Source organism: Phyllobates terribilis, unplaced genomic scaffold, assembly GCF_046119375.1.
Source record: "Phyllobates terribilis strain yellow unplaced genomic scaffold, ASM4611937v1 Scaffold_243__1_contigs__length_2969482, whole genome shotgun sequence".
NCBI classification, from domain to species: Eukaryota; Metazoa; Chordata; class Amphibia; order Anura; family Dendrobatidae; genus Phyllobates; species Phyllobates terribilis.
The window spans coordinates 1,333,697-1,348,564 of NW_027363003.1; the positions used below are offsets into that span (position 1 = coordinate 1,333,697).

A 14,868-nucleotide genomic window follows, 5' to 3' on the forward strand; every position below is an offset into this window, starting at 1 on the left:
GACAGAATAGAGCTTCACACATAGATTAGATAGATAGAAACATGTCAGTCACATATATATGAAGTACAGTGACAGTGTTGATTACTGTACTTGTCATTTAGTGTTAAAATAAAGGATTTATTTAAAAAAAAATTGGCGTGGGGTTCCCCTTAATTTTAGTCTCTAGCGGAGGTTAAGCAGACGGCTGGGGCAGATGTTTGAAGCCTGGGAAGGGGGTAATACCCACGGAGCTTCCCAGGCTACTAATATGAGCCCCCAGCTGAATACCTAGCCTTTACTAGCTATTAAAATGGGGGACCCCCTCAAAAAAATGACGTGGGGTCCCCCCTAATTTAATAGCTAGCAAAGGCTAGGCAGACAGCTGGGGGCTGATATTAATATCGCAGGAAGGGTGCCATGAATATTGGCCCCCTCCCAGGCTAGAAACACCAGCCGACAGCCGCCCCAGAAATGGCGCATCCATAGGATGCGCCAATTCTGGCACTTAGCCTCGCTCTTCCCACTGCCCTGTAGCGGTGGCAGTGGAGTAATAGGGTTGGGGTTGATGTCAGCTTATAATGCCAGCTGACATCAAGCCCAGGTTAGTAATGGAGAGGCGTCTATAAGACACCCCCATTACTAACCCCATAGTCAAAGTTAAAAAAAAAAACACAAACACCCAGAATAAAGTCCTTTAATTGAAATAAACACACAATTCTTTATTGTTCTAAATTAAACTCTACTTACCATCACGCCCATTCCAGCTGAAGCCAACGATCTCCTGCAGTAAAAAAAAATAATAAAGCAACCTCATCCTTACCTTTCCATGGTTCCCAGGACAGCTTCAGCTCTGCTACATCGAGATGACAGGCTGGACCGCAGCAGAACGCTGCCATCCAGCCTGTCATCCCGCAGACACTGAGAAGCGCAGGCATGCTTGCGCTCTTCAGTGTCTCTCTGTGACGGCATCCAGATGAGCCGAGGTCATGTCCAATGAACTCAGCTCACCTCATGCACGTCACTGACAGCGTGGGAGAATTCTCCTGCACTCAGCGCTTCAGCGTGAGAATTTTCCCACGCTGTCAGTGACGTGCATGAGGTGAGCTGAGTTCATTGGACATGACCTCACCTCATTCACGTCACTGACAGCGTGGGAAAATTCTCAGCTGAAGCGCTGAGTGCAGGAGAATTTTCCCACGCTGTCAGTGACGTGCATGAGGTGAGCTGAGTTCATTGGACATGACCTCGGCTCATCTTTATGCCGTCACAGAGAGACACTGAGGAGCGCAAGCATGCCTGCGCTTCTCAGTGTCTGCGGGATGAGTAAGTATAGTTTAATTTAGAACAATAAAGAATTGTGTGTTTATTTCAATTAAAGGACTTTTTTCTGGGTGTTGTGTTTTTTTTAAATACTTTACTAGAAATTCATGGTGGTCATGTCTAATATTGGCGTGACCCCATGAATTTCGGGCTTAGGGCCAGCTGATAATGCCAAGCTGGCCCTAACCCCTTTATTACCCAGTGAGCCACCGCACCAGGGCCCTGGATGAGTTGGGTACAGCGCCAGAAGATGGCGCTTCTATGAACGCGCCATTTTCCGGGGTGGCTGTGGACTGCAATTTGCAGCGGGGGGGGGGGGGCAGAAAGCTTGGGCCTCCCTGCGCTGCGGATTCCAGCCCCCAGCTGCATAGTTGTACCTGGCTGGACACAAAAATAGGGCAAAGCCCCACGTATTTTTTTTTTTAATTATTTCATGAAATTCATGAAATAATTAAGAAAAAAAGGGCTTCCCTATATTGTTGTGTCCCGCCAGGTACAAATAGGCAGCTGGTGGTTGGGGGCAGCCCGTTCCTGCCTGCTGTACCTGACTGGACACAAATATAGGGCGAAGCCCCACATCATTTTTTTTTTAATAATTTCATGAATTTCCTGAAATAATTAAAAAAAATTGACGTGGGGCTTCGCCCTATATTTGTGTCCAGTCAGGTACAGCAGGCAGGAACGGGCTGCCCCCAACCACCAGCTGCCTATTTGTACCTGGCGGGACACAACAATATAGGGAAGCCCTTTTTTTCTTAATTATTTCATGAATTTCATGAAATAATTAAAAAAAAAAATACGTGGGGCTTCGCCCTATTTTTGTGTCCAGCCAGGTACTGCAGGCAGGAACGGGCTGCCCCCAACCACCAGCTGCCTATTTGTACCTGGCCGGACACAACAATATAGGGAAGCCCTTTTTTTCTTTATTATTTCATGAATTTCTTGAAATAATTTAAAAAAACAATACGTGGGGCTTCTCCCTATTTGTGTGTCCAGCCAGGTACAACTAGGCAGCTGGGGGCAGGAATCTGCAGCGCAGGGAGGCCCAAGCTTTCTGCCCCCCCCGGTGCAAATTGCAGTCCGCAGCCGCCCTGGAAAATGGCGCGTTCATAGAAGCTGGATGCTGTACCTGGCTGGCATACAAAAATATGGCAAAGCCCACGTCAAAATTTTTGGGAAAAATTAATTAAAAAATAAATAATAATTTAGGGACTGCATCTTTATTAACTCCTCAAATGTCATTTAGTGTTAAAATAAAGGATTTATTTAAAATAAAATTGGCGTGGGATCCCCCATAATTTTAGGCTCTAGCGGAGGTTAAGCAGACGGCTGGGGCAGATGTTTGAAGCCTGGGAAGTGGGTAATACCCACGGAGCTTCCCAGACTACTAATATCAGCCCCCAGCTGAATACCTAGCCTTTACTAGCTATTAAAATGGGGGACCCCCCCCAAAAAAATGACATGGCTTACCCCCTATTTAATAGCTAGCAAAGGCTAGGCAGACAGCTGGGGGCTGATATTAATAGCCCAGGAAGGGTGCCATGAATATTGGCCCCCTCCCAGGCTAGAAACACCAGCCGTCAGCCGCCCCAGAAATGGCGCATCCATAGGATGCGACAACTCTGGCACTTAGCCTCGCTCTTCCACGTTGCCCTGGTGCGGTGGCAGGGGGTAATAGTGGTGGGGTTCATGTCAGCGCCAGCTGCCATGAAGCCCAGGTTAGTAATGATGGGCGTCTATAAGACACCCCCATTACTAACCTACAAAGTGTTAAAAAGAAAAAACACACACTACACCCAGAAAAAATAATTTATTTGAAATAAAACACACAATTTTATTTAATTCTTAGTTTACTAAAAAAAAAGAGTTACCTGTCCACGTTCCTGCGCTGATCTCCCATGCACAGCTGTCACATCTGGAGATGGTGACAGCTGTGCATGGCTGCTGTAAGCTCGCACTGCCGGGAACACGTCCGCTCCCGGCAGCGGGAGCCACTGACTGAGGTCACCGGAGTGCATTCAGGCAGCGCAGCTCCGGAGACCTCCTTTACGGCAGTGCTGTACCGTGGGAATTTCTTACGATACAGCAGGGCCGTAAAGGAGCTAACCGGAGCAGCGCTGCCTGAACTCCGGCGAACCCGCTTATGCAATGACGGGGCTGCTTTACGGCCCCGTCATTCTAGCGGCGGCTGCTTTACGGCCCCGTCATTCTAGCGGCGGCAGCGGTTTAGAGCGGTCACATTCTATGTGGCTGCTCTAAACTGGAGATCATCGTGGGACACTCGTGGACTACTACGGAGGGGTAAGGATAAGGTTGTGGTTTATTATTTTATATTTTATTACAGGAGATCGATGGCTTCGGGGAATTAGGTGTCTAGGTGAGTATAGGTGTAGTTTTTTATTTTTTACTTTATTTTAGGTGGCGATCGGCGGGGACAGGTAATGTATGAACTAATTTATTGTAGGCTACCACTGGCCACCAATGACATGTATTTAAAATTTATTGGGGACACAGTAGGGCAATTTAAATAGCAGGATCAGGCTGATGGGAACTACTGCTCCCATCGAGCTGATCCTGCTGGCACGAGTGGACGGGGGACAGACATAGGCCGATGGGAGTAGTAGTGTCACATCGGCCTATGTCTGCCTGCACGCACACACCCGCAGACATCGCACAGACACCGCACACACCCGCAGACATCGCACAGACACCGCACACACCCGCAGACATCGCACAGAAACCGCACACACTCGCAGACATCGCACAGACACCGCAGACATCGCACAGACACCGCGCACACCCGCACACATCGCACAGACACCGCACACACCCGCAGACATCGCACAGACACCCCGCACACACTCGCAGACACACGCACAGACACCCACACACACCAGTCATGACGGGCTGATCGTCTGGGAGGTGAGGCTGACCTGTGCGACCGTGGGAAAGTTCATGTGAGTTCATACAATGCAGTCAAGCATGAACTCACATGAACCCTCTGAGGGCACCGCGGCTACTTCAAATGAACAGCTGATCAGCATCACCTGATACCTCAGCTGTTCATTTGAAATAACCGGCGGGAAAGCGCAGCACAGAACGGGAAAGCCGGCGGTGAAGTCTTTTCACTGCCGACTTCCCCGCCCGGGTCCTTCACTCCCCGCTCCTTGGTGCTGCGCTCCCCGCCCGGTCCTAACTTACGATCGGGATGGGATGTGGCGAGGGGAGCGGAGGATCGGGGTGGGAGGCTGCAGGGAAGCAGTATGGGGCTGTGTGATTGTTTAAAAGCCGGCGGCTTTTTACCGCCCGCCGGCTTTTAAACGATCAGTAGAATTCTCCCACGCTGGGATGGCATTCTGATGACAGGCTGGATCTCAGCTGAGCGCTGCCATCCAGCTTGTGATCCTTCAGAGACACTGCAGAGCGCAGGCATTATGGGAACTTCCGATTCCGGTATTCGATATTGTAAAAGTATCGGAATTAAGTATCGGAATTCCGATACCGCGAATATCGGCTGATACCCGATATTACAGTATCGGAATGCTCAACACTAGTGATGAAAAAAATTTGAACATTTGTAAATAAAAAACCATTGGGTTTGTGCGTCCATTTTCTAAGACCTGCAAATGTTTTATTCTTTTTTTGTGAGGTGGGGAGATGTTTTGATCACATTTTATTGCCTTTTGTTAGGAAAGTGTGTCGGCCAAAAACACACTTAATTGAATATTTTGATAATAATATAATTATTTTTTTTTATACTTAATAAAGGAAAAGGGTTGATTCAAATTATTATAAGTTTTTATTTGGTTTATATTTTTAACACGTTTTTATATATGTTTACTTTATTTTTTCAGTCCTCTTATGGAATTTAAAGGGTTTTTCATCAAACAAAGTACATTTTAACTAATAGATCTTGGAGTAAAAATAAGTTCTACAATTGGATGTGTTAAAAACATGTTCCTGTGCTGAGATAATCTTATAAATGTGCCCCTGGTTTGTACTGTGTAATGGATGTGTCTGACCTTACAGGGCCATGGTCTGATCATACCACAGCTCCTGGGCAGGGGGGGAGACAAAAGAGTATACAGACATTACAACACGGGATCACAGCTGATTCATTTTGTGAGGCAAAACATTTTGCTGTCTGTTTTTAAGCAATATTTTTCCTGAAAGAAATAATCATTTGTGATCCTGTCTGTATCCTCTTTTGCTTCCTCCTGCCCAGGAGCTGTGGTATGATCAGACCATTTTCCAGCACGGTCAGACACGGCCATTACACAGTACACAGCAGGGGCACATTTATAAGATTATCTCAGCACAGGAACATTTATTTTTACACTCATCCTAGTAGTTCTCATAGTCAGCTGCCATGATAACCCATCCGCAGCCAGTGATCAGTGTAACAGCAGCGATCAGAACAATCTCTGATGGCTGCGGTTACAGATGCCGGCTGTGTACAGGCATCTCCCTGTAGAACCGCGAGCAGAACGCCTGTGGGTGGAGGTCACACAGCCCTACCCCGCTCGTGCCATACTGCCTCTGGATTTGGCTAATCCCATCTTTATTTCTTCATTATATCCTGATATTTATTCTTATGTTGGCCAATGACTTTTGCACTATGTACATTATTACGGCCATATATTCAAGTTATGTGTCACAAGAATTATATGAGATTTTTCCTATTTATTATATTAGATGTACTGTTTTTCTCTTTGATGTTATTCTGGTATATACATATATATATCTGCACATGCACTTTATGTATTTAATATATCGATGGTGTTAATTTACTTGTATTCATGTATTTACTGGATGAAATCCAATATATGTGCATCCTAGGGAGAACCACTATTCAATACATAGGCTGTGTCTCTACACCCCACGTGTGTTTTAATGTATAGTTGTCAATTACATGTTTTTTAACGTATTTTTCATGTCTGATCACTGATTTATCCAAATAAAGAATTTACTCCATTATGTCTGCTGTATTATTTAATCCTTACTGGATTGTTGTAGGTCATTTCATACTTGAATTGTGGTCCAGTGGACCTTAATGATTCTACACATCTATTTTTTTTCCTGAATGTGTAGCTATACCCCATTCATTGTCGGTGTTATGTGTACAGGCATCTGCCCAGTATGATGCGGGCTCAGCTCCTGAACCTGCTCCATACATAGAGACCTGACATTGGAGGAGCCATTACATCATATGTCGGCAAACGCTTTTCTGCGTCCTTTAAAAGTTAGCAGTGGGAGAGCATGATAAAAAGGCTTACCTACCCCCTGAGACCGACTTTAGCTCTTAGGCCACGGCCCCACTATCAGTATTTGGTCAGTATTCAGTCAGTATTTTTCTCAGGAGTGGGAGCCAAGACCAGGAGTGGGTGATAAATGCAGAGTTGGTGACTTGTTTCTATTATACCTTTTTCTGATTGTTCCTCACCTGGTTTTGGCTTTGGGGTGACAGCTAATATTTTAACAATAGTAGGGGTAACATTAGGCCTTATTCAGAAATACTGTCTGTTATTAAAATTGGCTTTGTTATCAATAGTAATAAAACCTCAATTTTTTTATTTTTTTTATTTTATTTTTAAAAAGCAGATTTATCAGCCATCACCCCAAGATTCCCATGATTCTTTAGGTCATGTTACTCTTTGGATGACAGCTAATATGTCTAGAGTTTACAGTAGGACGCACTGGTCCATGTTTATAGACGTCACAATGATTTAGTAACGTGCGGCATTGTACTCATTACACTGAGCTCTGACTTCTTGGGATGGGTAACAAGGACATTTTTGGGGTAAATGAGGCCCAATATACCCCTTACTATAGATTATTACATTTTTCGCAGTGTTCCCTCATCTGTATAATAACATCTTAGGTCCTGATGCTCCTAGTGAAACCACTAATATTAGGATAATTTGGAAAAAAACAGAGAAACTAGGAGTTTCTTATGCAAAAATATGACAAAATCTTTATTAAATACACATGTATACATAATAGCAAATAGACAATAAAGACAAAAACAGTGTGCATAGGGGTAAGTGTAAGGAAAGCCCCCCAGGGGAAAACCAATCAGAGATTATATATAGCTCTATGCAAGGTATAGGCTGGGAAAAGCGGGGTGTTTTAGGCTAGTGGTAACAGGTTGACCCAGGTAATCTATATAGGGCAAGTGGTGAGAGTATAAGCACTAAGTGTGCCACTAAAATACCAACTCCCAGGGCCACCATCAGCAAATGTATAAGTATCAGAATAATGGACCAAAGGGCCTATGACCGCTTACCCTAAATTGTAGTATCCCAAGGACCCTCAGACCGGTGGCTAGGGTGGTTTAGCTTCTTCCCAGGGAAACCACTAATATTAGTATTATTTACAGTATGGGGTAAATTATCACATGAATGTAAGCATCAAATCCATTTAGTAGCCCTTGGACATTGAAGACCATCTCTGAGACCAGCACAGTTGTAATATGTGATATGTCTGTTTACATGTATTTTTCTGTATGTCTTCAAATATGTTTATGTCTGTATGTGTCTTTGTATATGTCTGTATATGTTTGTGTGCGCACATTTCTGCGACCCGTATATGTGCAAGTCTGCATGTGTATACGTGACTCCGTGTGCGTATATGCGTGACTGCATGTGCATGACCGTGTGTGTATGACCATGTGTGCGCATGCCTGCTGGTGTCTGACTGTGTGCATGACCGCGTGAGTGTATGTGACTGCGTGTGTATGACTGCTTGTGTAAAAGACTGCATGTGTGTGCAAGACTACGTGTGTGCGTGACTGAGTGTTGACTGCATGTGTGTGTATGTGCATGACTGCGCGTGTGTGTCTGTGTGTGACTGCATGTGTGTATGTGCGTGACTGCGTGTGTGTGTATGTGTGACTGCATGTGTGTGTATGTGCGTGACTGCATGTGTGTGTATGTGCGTGACTGCATGTGTGTGTATGTGCGTGACTGCATGTGTGTGTATGTGTGTGACTGCGTATGTGTGTGTATGTGTGTGACTGCATGTGTGTGTATGTGCGTGACTGCATGTGTGTGTATGTGCGTGACTGCATGTGTGTGTATGTGCGTGACTGCATGTGTGTGTATGTGTGTGACTGCGTGTGTGTGTATGTGCGTGACTGCGTGTGTGTGTATGTGCATGACTGCGCGTGTGTATGTGCGTGACTGCATGTGTGTGTATGTGCGTGACTGCATGTGTGTGTATGTTCGTGACTGCATGTGTGTGTATGTGCGTGACTGCATGTGTGTGTATGTGCATGACTGCGCGTGTGTGTCTGTGTGTGACTGCATGTGTGTATGTGCGTGACTGCGTGTTTGTGTATGTGTGTGACTGCATGTGTGTATGTGTGTGACTGCATATGTGTGTGTATGTGTGTGACTGCATGTGTGTGTATGTGTGTGACTGCATGTGTGTGTATGTGCGTGACTGCATGTGTGTATGTGCGTGACTGCATGTGTGTGTATGTGTGTGACTGCGTGTGTGTGTATGTGCGTGACTGCGTGTGCGTGTATGTGCGTGACTGCGTGTGTGTGTATGTGCGTGACTGCGTGTGTGTGTATGTGCGTGACTGCGTGTGTGTGTATGTGCGTAACTGCATGTGTGTGTATGTGCGTGACTGCGTGTGTGTGTGTATGTGCGTGACTGCATGTGTGTGTATGTGCGTGACTGCATGTGTGTGTATGTGCCTGACTGCATGTGTGTGTATGTGCGTGACTGCATGTGTGTGTATGTGCGTGACTGCATGTGTGTGTATGTGTGTGACTGCATGTGTGTGTATGTGTGTGACTGCATGTGTGTGTATGTGCGTGACTGCATGTGTGTGTATGTGCATGACTGCATGTGTGTGTATGTGCGTGACTGCATGTGTGTGTATGTGCGTGACTGCATGTGTGTGTATGTGCGTGACTGCGTGTGTGTGTGTATGTGTGTGACTGCGTGTGTGTGTATGTGTGTGACTGCCTGTGTGTGTATGACTGCATGTGTGTGTATGTGCGTGACTGCATGCATGTGTATGTGTGTGACTGCATGTGTGTGTATGTGTGTGACTGCATGTGTGTGTATGTGCGTGACTGCGTGTGTGTGTGTATGTGTGTGACTGCGTGTGTGTGTATGTGTGTGACTGCGTGTGTGTGTATGTGTGTGACTGCATGTGTGTGTATGTGCGTGACTGCATGTGTGTGTGTATGTGCGTGACTGCATGCATGTGTATGTGTGTGACTGCATGCGTGTGTATGTGTGTGACTGCATGTGTGTGTATGTGCGTGACTGCGTATGTGTGTGTATGTGCGTGACTGCATGTGTGTATGTGCGTGACTGCATGTGTGTGTATGTGTGTGACTGCATATGTGTGTGTATGTGCGTGACTGCATGTGTGTGTATGTGTGTGTATGTGCATGACTGCATGTGTGTGTATGTGCGTGACTGCATGTGTGTGTGTATGTGTGTGACTGCGTGTGTGTTTGTGCATGACTGCCTGTGTGTGTGTCTACATGTGCGTGTGGACCAGTGTACAAAAAACTGATGTATATCTGAGGATTAGTAATAACTAGCTAACAAATTTATCCATTTAAAAATTAAAAATGTATTCAATTTAGATTAATACCAAAAAGCTATGCAGGGGCTCATACTGTATCTAGGAGGCTATGTGGGGTCTCATACTGTATCTAGGAGGCTATGTGGGGTCTCATACTGTATCTAGGAGGCTATGTGGGGGCTCATACTGTATCTAGGAGGCTATGTGGGGTCTCATACTGTATCTAGGAGGCTATGTGGGGTCTCATACTGTATCTAGGAGGCTATGCAGGGGCTCATACTGTATCTAGGAGGCTATGTGGGGTCTCATACTGTATCTAGGAGGCTATGCGGGGTCTCATACTGTATCTAGGAGGCTATGTGGGGTCTCATACTGTATCTAGGAGGCTATGTGGGGTCTCATACTGTTTCTAGGAGGCTATGCGGGGTGTCATACTGTATCTAGGAGTCTATGCGGGGGCTCATACTGTATCTAGGAGGCTATGTGGGGTCTCATACTGTATCTAGGAGGCTATGTGGGGGCTCATACTGTATCTAGGAGGCTATGTGGGGGCTCATACTGTATCTAGGAGGCTATGTGGGGTCTCATACTGTATCTAGGAGGCTATGTGGGGTCTCATACTGTATCTAGGAGGCTATGCAGGGGCTCATACTGTATCTAGGAGGCTATGTGGGGTCTCATACTGTATCTAGGAGGCTATGCGGGGTCTCATACTGTATCTAGGAGGCTATGTGGGGTCTCATACTGTATCTAGGAGGCTATGTGGGGTCTCATACTGTTTCTAGGAGGCTATGCGGGGTGTCATACTGTATCTAGGAGTCTATGCGGGGGCTCATACTGTATCTTGGGAGCTATGCACGGGGCTCATACTGTATCTAGGAGGCTATGCGGGGTCTCATACTGTATCTAGGAGTCTATGCGGGGTCTCATACTGTATCTTGGGAGCTATGCACGGGGCTCATACTGTATCTATGGAGCTATGCGGGGGCTCATACTGTATCTACTGTATCTAGGGAGCTATGCGAGGGTTCATACTGTATCTACTGTGTCTAGGGAGCTATGCGAGGGTTCATACTGTATCTACTGTATCCTGGGAGCTATGCGAGGGTTCATACTGTATCTACTGTGTCTAGGGAGCTATGCGAGGGTTCATACTGTATCCTGGGAGCTATGCGAGGGTTCATACTGTATCTACTGTGTCTAGGGATCTATGCGAGGGTTCATACTGTATCTACTGTGTCTAGGGATCTATGCGAGGGTTCATACTGTATCTACTGTGTCTAGGGAGCTATGCGAGGGTTCATACTGTATCTACTGTGTCTAGGGAGCTATGCGAGGGTTCATACTGTATCTACTGTGTCTAGGGATCTATGCGAGGGTTCATACTGTATCTACTGTGTCTAGGGAGCTATGCGAGGGTTCATACTGTATCTACTGTGTCTAGGGAGCTATGCGAGGGTTCATACTGTATCTACTGTATCCTGGGAGCTATGCGAGGGTTCATACTGTATCTACTGTATCTAGGGAGCTATGCGAGGGTTCATACTGTATCTAGAGAGCTATATGGGGGCTCATACTGTATCTAGGGAGCTATGCGCAAGGCTCATACTGTATATGGGAGGCTATGTGGAGGCTCATACTGTATATAGGAGGCTATATGGAGGCTCATACTGTATCTAAGGCGCTATCTGGGGGCTCACACTGTATATAAGGAGCTATGTGGGGCTCTTACTGTATGTAGGGGGCTATGTGGTGGCTCATACTGTATGTAGGGGGTGATGTGGGAGGGCTCATACTGTATATAGGGGGATGTCAGCATACTTAATTGTGCTCAATATTAAGTTATTATTATTTATTATTATTAAATATTATATTATAAAAAATAATTATAATTAATATGTTAATATTAACATTGAGCAGAATTAATTTCAGCCTATTGGTTTGGTCTCCACAACAATCATGGTCTCTCATGTGGCCCCTTGGGAAAATTAATCTCCCACCCCTGCTCTATTTTATATAGCGCCATTTTATGTATGGTGCTGTACATAAGGGTGAACTTTGCGCTGCGCGCTGTGTGCACCGCTGTCTTTGTCCATCTACAGATGTGTACAAGCGCACCTATGTGTTACTTTTCTTGGTCATGCCCTCAGCACTCTCTTAAGGCTGTGTGCCCACGTAGCATTTTTCAAGCGTATATGCTGCGGAATTTCCGCAGCGTAAACGCTTGAAAAACGCATGTATATCCGCACCCCATGGTCCCCAATGGCATTCCGCAATGTCAATGCCCATGCTGCGGATTTTTCCGCAGCGTTTATGCTGCGTTCAAAAATCCGCAGCATGTCATTTAATTTTGCGTTTCCGCATGCAGAATTGCCTTTGTCCAATGCATAAAAAACGCAAGGCAATTCCGCATGTGGAAAACGCGTGATAAACGCGCGAAAAATGCGCGATAAACGCGTGCGGAATTCCGCATGCGTTTTTCCGGGAGAGGACTTGCATTTATGAAGCAGAAATTTTCTGCTTCATAAATGCAACGTGGGCACATAGCCTAAAGGAGTTATTTGACGAGCCCCACGTGAATGGCGCAGCAGTGCGCATCATCAACCACAGCTCCATTTATCTTTTCACAGTTCCGTTTCTCTGGATCATGGTGGTCCCAGTGGTTAGGTCCGCAGTGATCAGAAAGTCATCCCCTATCTATAAGAAGGGGGATAACTTCCAAACTTGGGATAACCCATTTAAACAGGATTTCAAAATGTATTTTTATTTGCCCATAGGAATGTAGAAAATGATAAACCAATAATGACTCTACCTAACTGTAATACAGCCTCTCCAAGAATAGGACCGAGGAAATGGCACTGTGCAGTCTATATGTATACAGAATAATCCAAATACTGAAAATTACACTCCGTATACAGGACAGGAGAAGTGGTACTGTGCAGTCTATATACAGTATATACACAGAATAATACAAATACTGAAAATTAAAACCAGTATACAAGACGGGAGAAGTAGTACTGTGCAGTGTATATATACAGATTACTACAGATACTGAGAATATTGCAGTCAATTTATATACACAGAATAATACAGATACTAAGATTTACATCAGTATACAGGGCAGGAGAAGTGGTACTGTGCAGTGTATATATACAGAATAATAAAGATACTGAGAATTACACCCAGTATACAGGGCAGGAGAAGTGGTACTGTGCAGTGTAAATATGCAGAATAATACAGATACTGAGACTTAGGCCACAGCCTCACTATCAGTATTTGGTCAGTATTATTTCCGCAGTATCTGTATTATTCTGTACATACAGTATACACTGCACAGTACCACTTCTGTCTGTATGCTGATTGCAATTGTCAGTATCCGTATTATTCTGTATATATACAGTACACTGCAAAGTACCACTTCTCATGTCCTATATATACTGTGTGTAAGGCCACGGCCCCACTATCAGTATTTGGTCAGTATTTTTTCTTAGGAGTGGGAGCCAAAACCAGGTGAGGAACAATCAGAGAAAAGGTATAATAGAAACAAGTCACCAATTCTGGATTTATCACCCACTCCTGGTTTTGCCTCCAACTCCTGAGAAAAAATACTGACCGAATACTGACCAAATACTGATAGTGGGGCCGTGGCCATAGGGAGAATTATACACAGCATACATAGCTCCAAAATATATGCTACAAACATCTAAATATATATATATATATATATATATATATATATATATATATATATATATATATATATACCCACACAAACACTGGGACCATTGTATATACATGTAGTAAATATTATAGTATATATATTATAGTATGAACTATGGAGCTGTGTATATAGTTATTTAGTGTGGTGCTGTGCCTGAGTACATAACTTTTAGTGGGAAGTCCACACCATATACAGAGCTCCACACTATATACTGGGTTATAAAACATGGTATGGAGCTGTGTGTATACTATATAGTGTAGAGATGTGCCTTTTATATAAAATGTGCAGCCCACACTATATGCTATACACACATATTATATTCACATCACATCTACACTATATATTACACACAGCACCTCACTACATGCTATATACACAGGTCCACACTATATACAGTACTTAATTATGCTGTTTACATCAGATAGTATAATCTGGGGCCGATGCATATACATTACATAGGATACACTGGGGATGATATGTATACATTACATAGGATACAATGGGGCCGATGTATATACTTCTGAGGGGATGTGCTGGGGGCGATCTATATACATCACATAGGATACACTGGGGCCGATGTATATACATCAGATGGGATACGCTGGGAACGATGTATATACATCACATGGGATACACTGGGGCTGATGTATATACGGATTATAATGAGGGCAATTTGGGCTACCGCCCGGGGCCCGAGGCTTCAGGGGAACCCATGGCCAGATTGCCCTCATTATAATGTTTTGTGCGGAGGCAGGGGTAGGTTTGGCAGGGGGACCGCACTGTACCTTTTAGACGCCGGCCACATCACAGGGAGGCAGACACGCACCCTGCGCGCTGTGTGCTGCATCTCCAGGACTGACATCACACAGCAGCGCCTGGAGCTTCTTTATCCTGCGGGAGAGGAGCTGGTGGATCAGGTCAGTGAATGGCGGTAAATATGAGGTCTGGAGAAGATGTCTGGAGTGAGGAGGGGGCTGCAGGATGCTGCTCCCTTCCTGATGAGTTTCCATAAGATTCCATAGTGTCAGTTCAGCGGCCGCTCTGATAGGGCTCTGTATAAGTTATTGCAGGACTTTCATCGTTGCTGCAGATCAGGTCACTCTGGGTCATCGGCTCCAGCATCACCAGATCTGCAGGAAAATTCAGAGTCCTGTAATAAATCCCACTGAGCCCCAGCAGAGCGACCACAGACATTGCATAGAGGATCCTGCACTGACTGATCAACCCTGAACCTGCAGGACATCACATACTGTACTGATCCATATATGATATGTGAGGTCCTGTAGGCAGGTGTGAT

At 45.1% G+C, this 14,868-nt stretch overlaps 1 long non-coding RNA gene across 1 annotated transcript in view; it reads right to left on the reverse strand.

Annotated features, from left to right (window-relative positions):
- Positions 1-14,465, reverse strand: part of LOC141217695 (uncharacterized) — a 44,508-nt gene extending 30,043 nt beyond the window's left edge. The window contains exon 1 of the long non-coding RNA XR_012286495.1: positions 14,357-14,465. This is a non-coding gene — a long non-coding RNA (uncharacterized lncRNA). The remainder of the gene's footprint in view (positions 1-14,356) is intronic.
- Between the last annotated feature and the right edge of the window lie 403 nt (positions 14,466-14,868).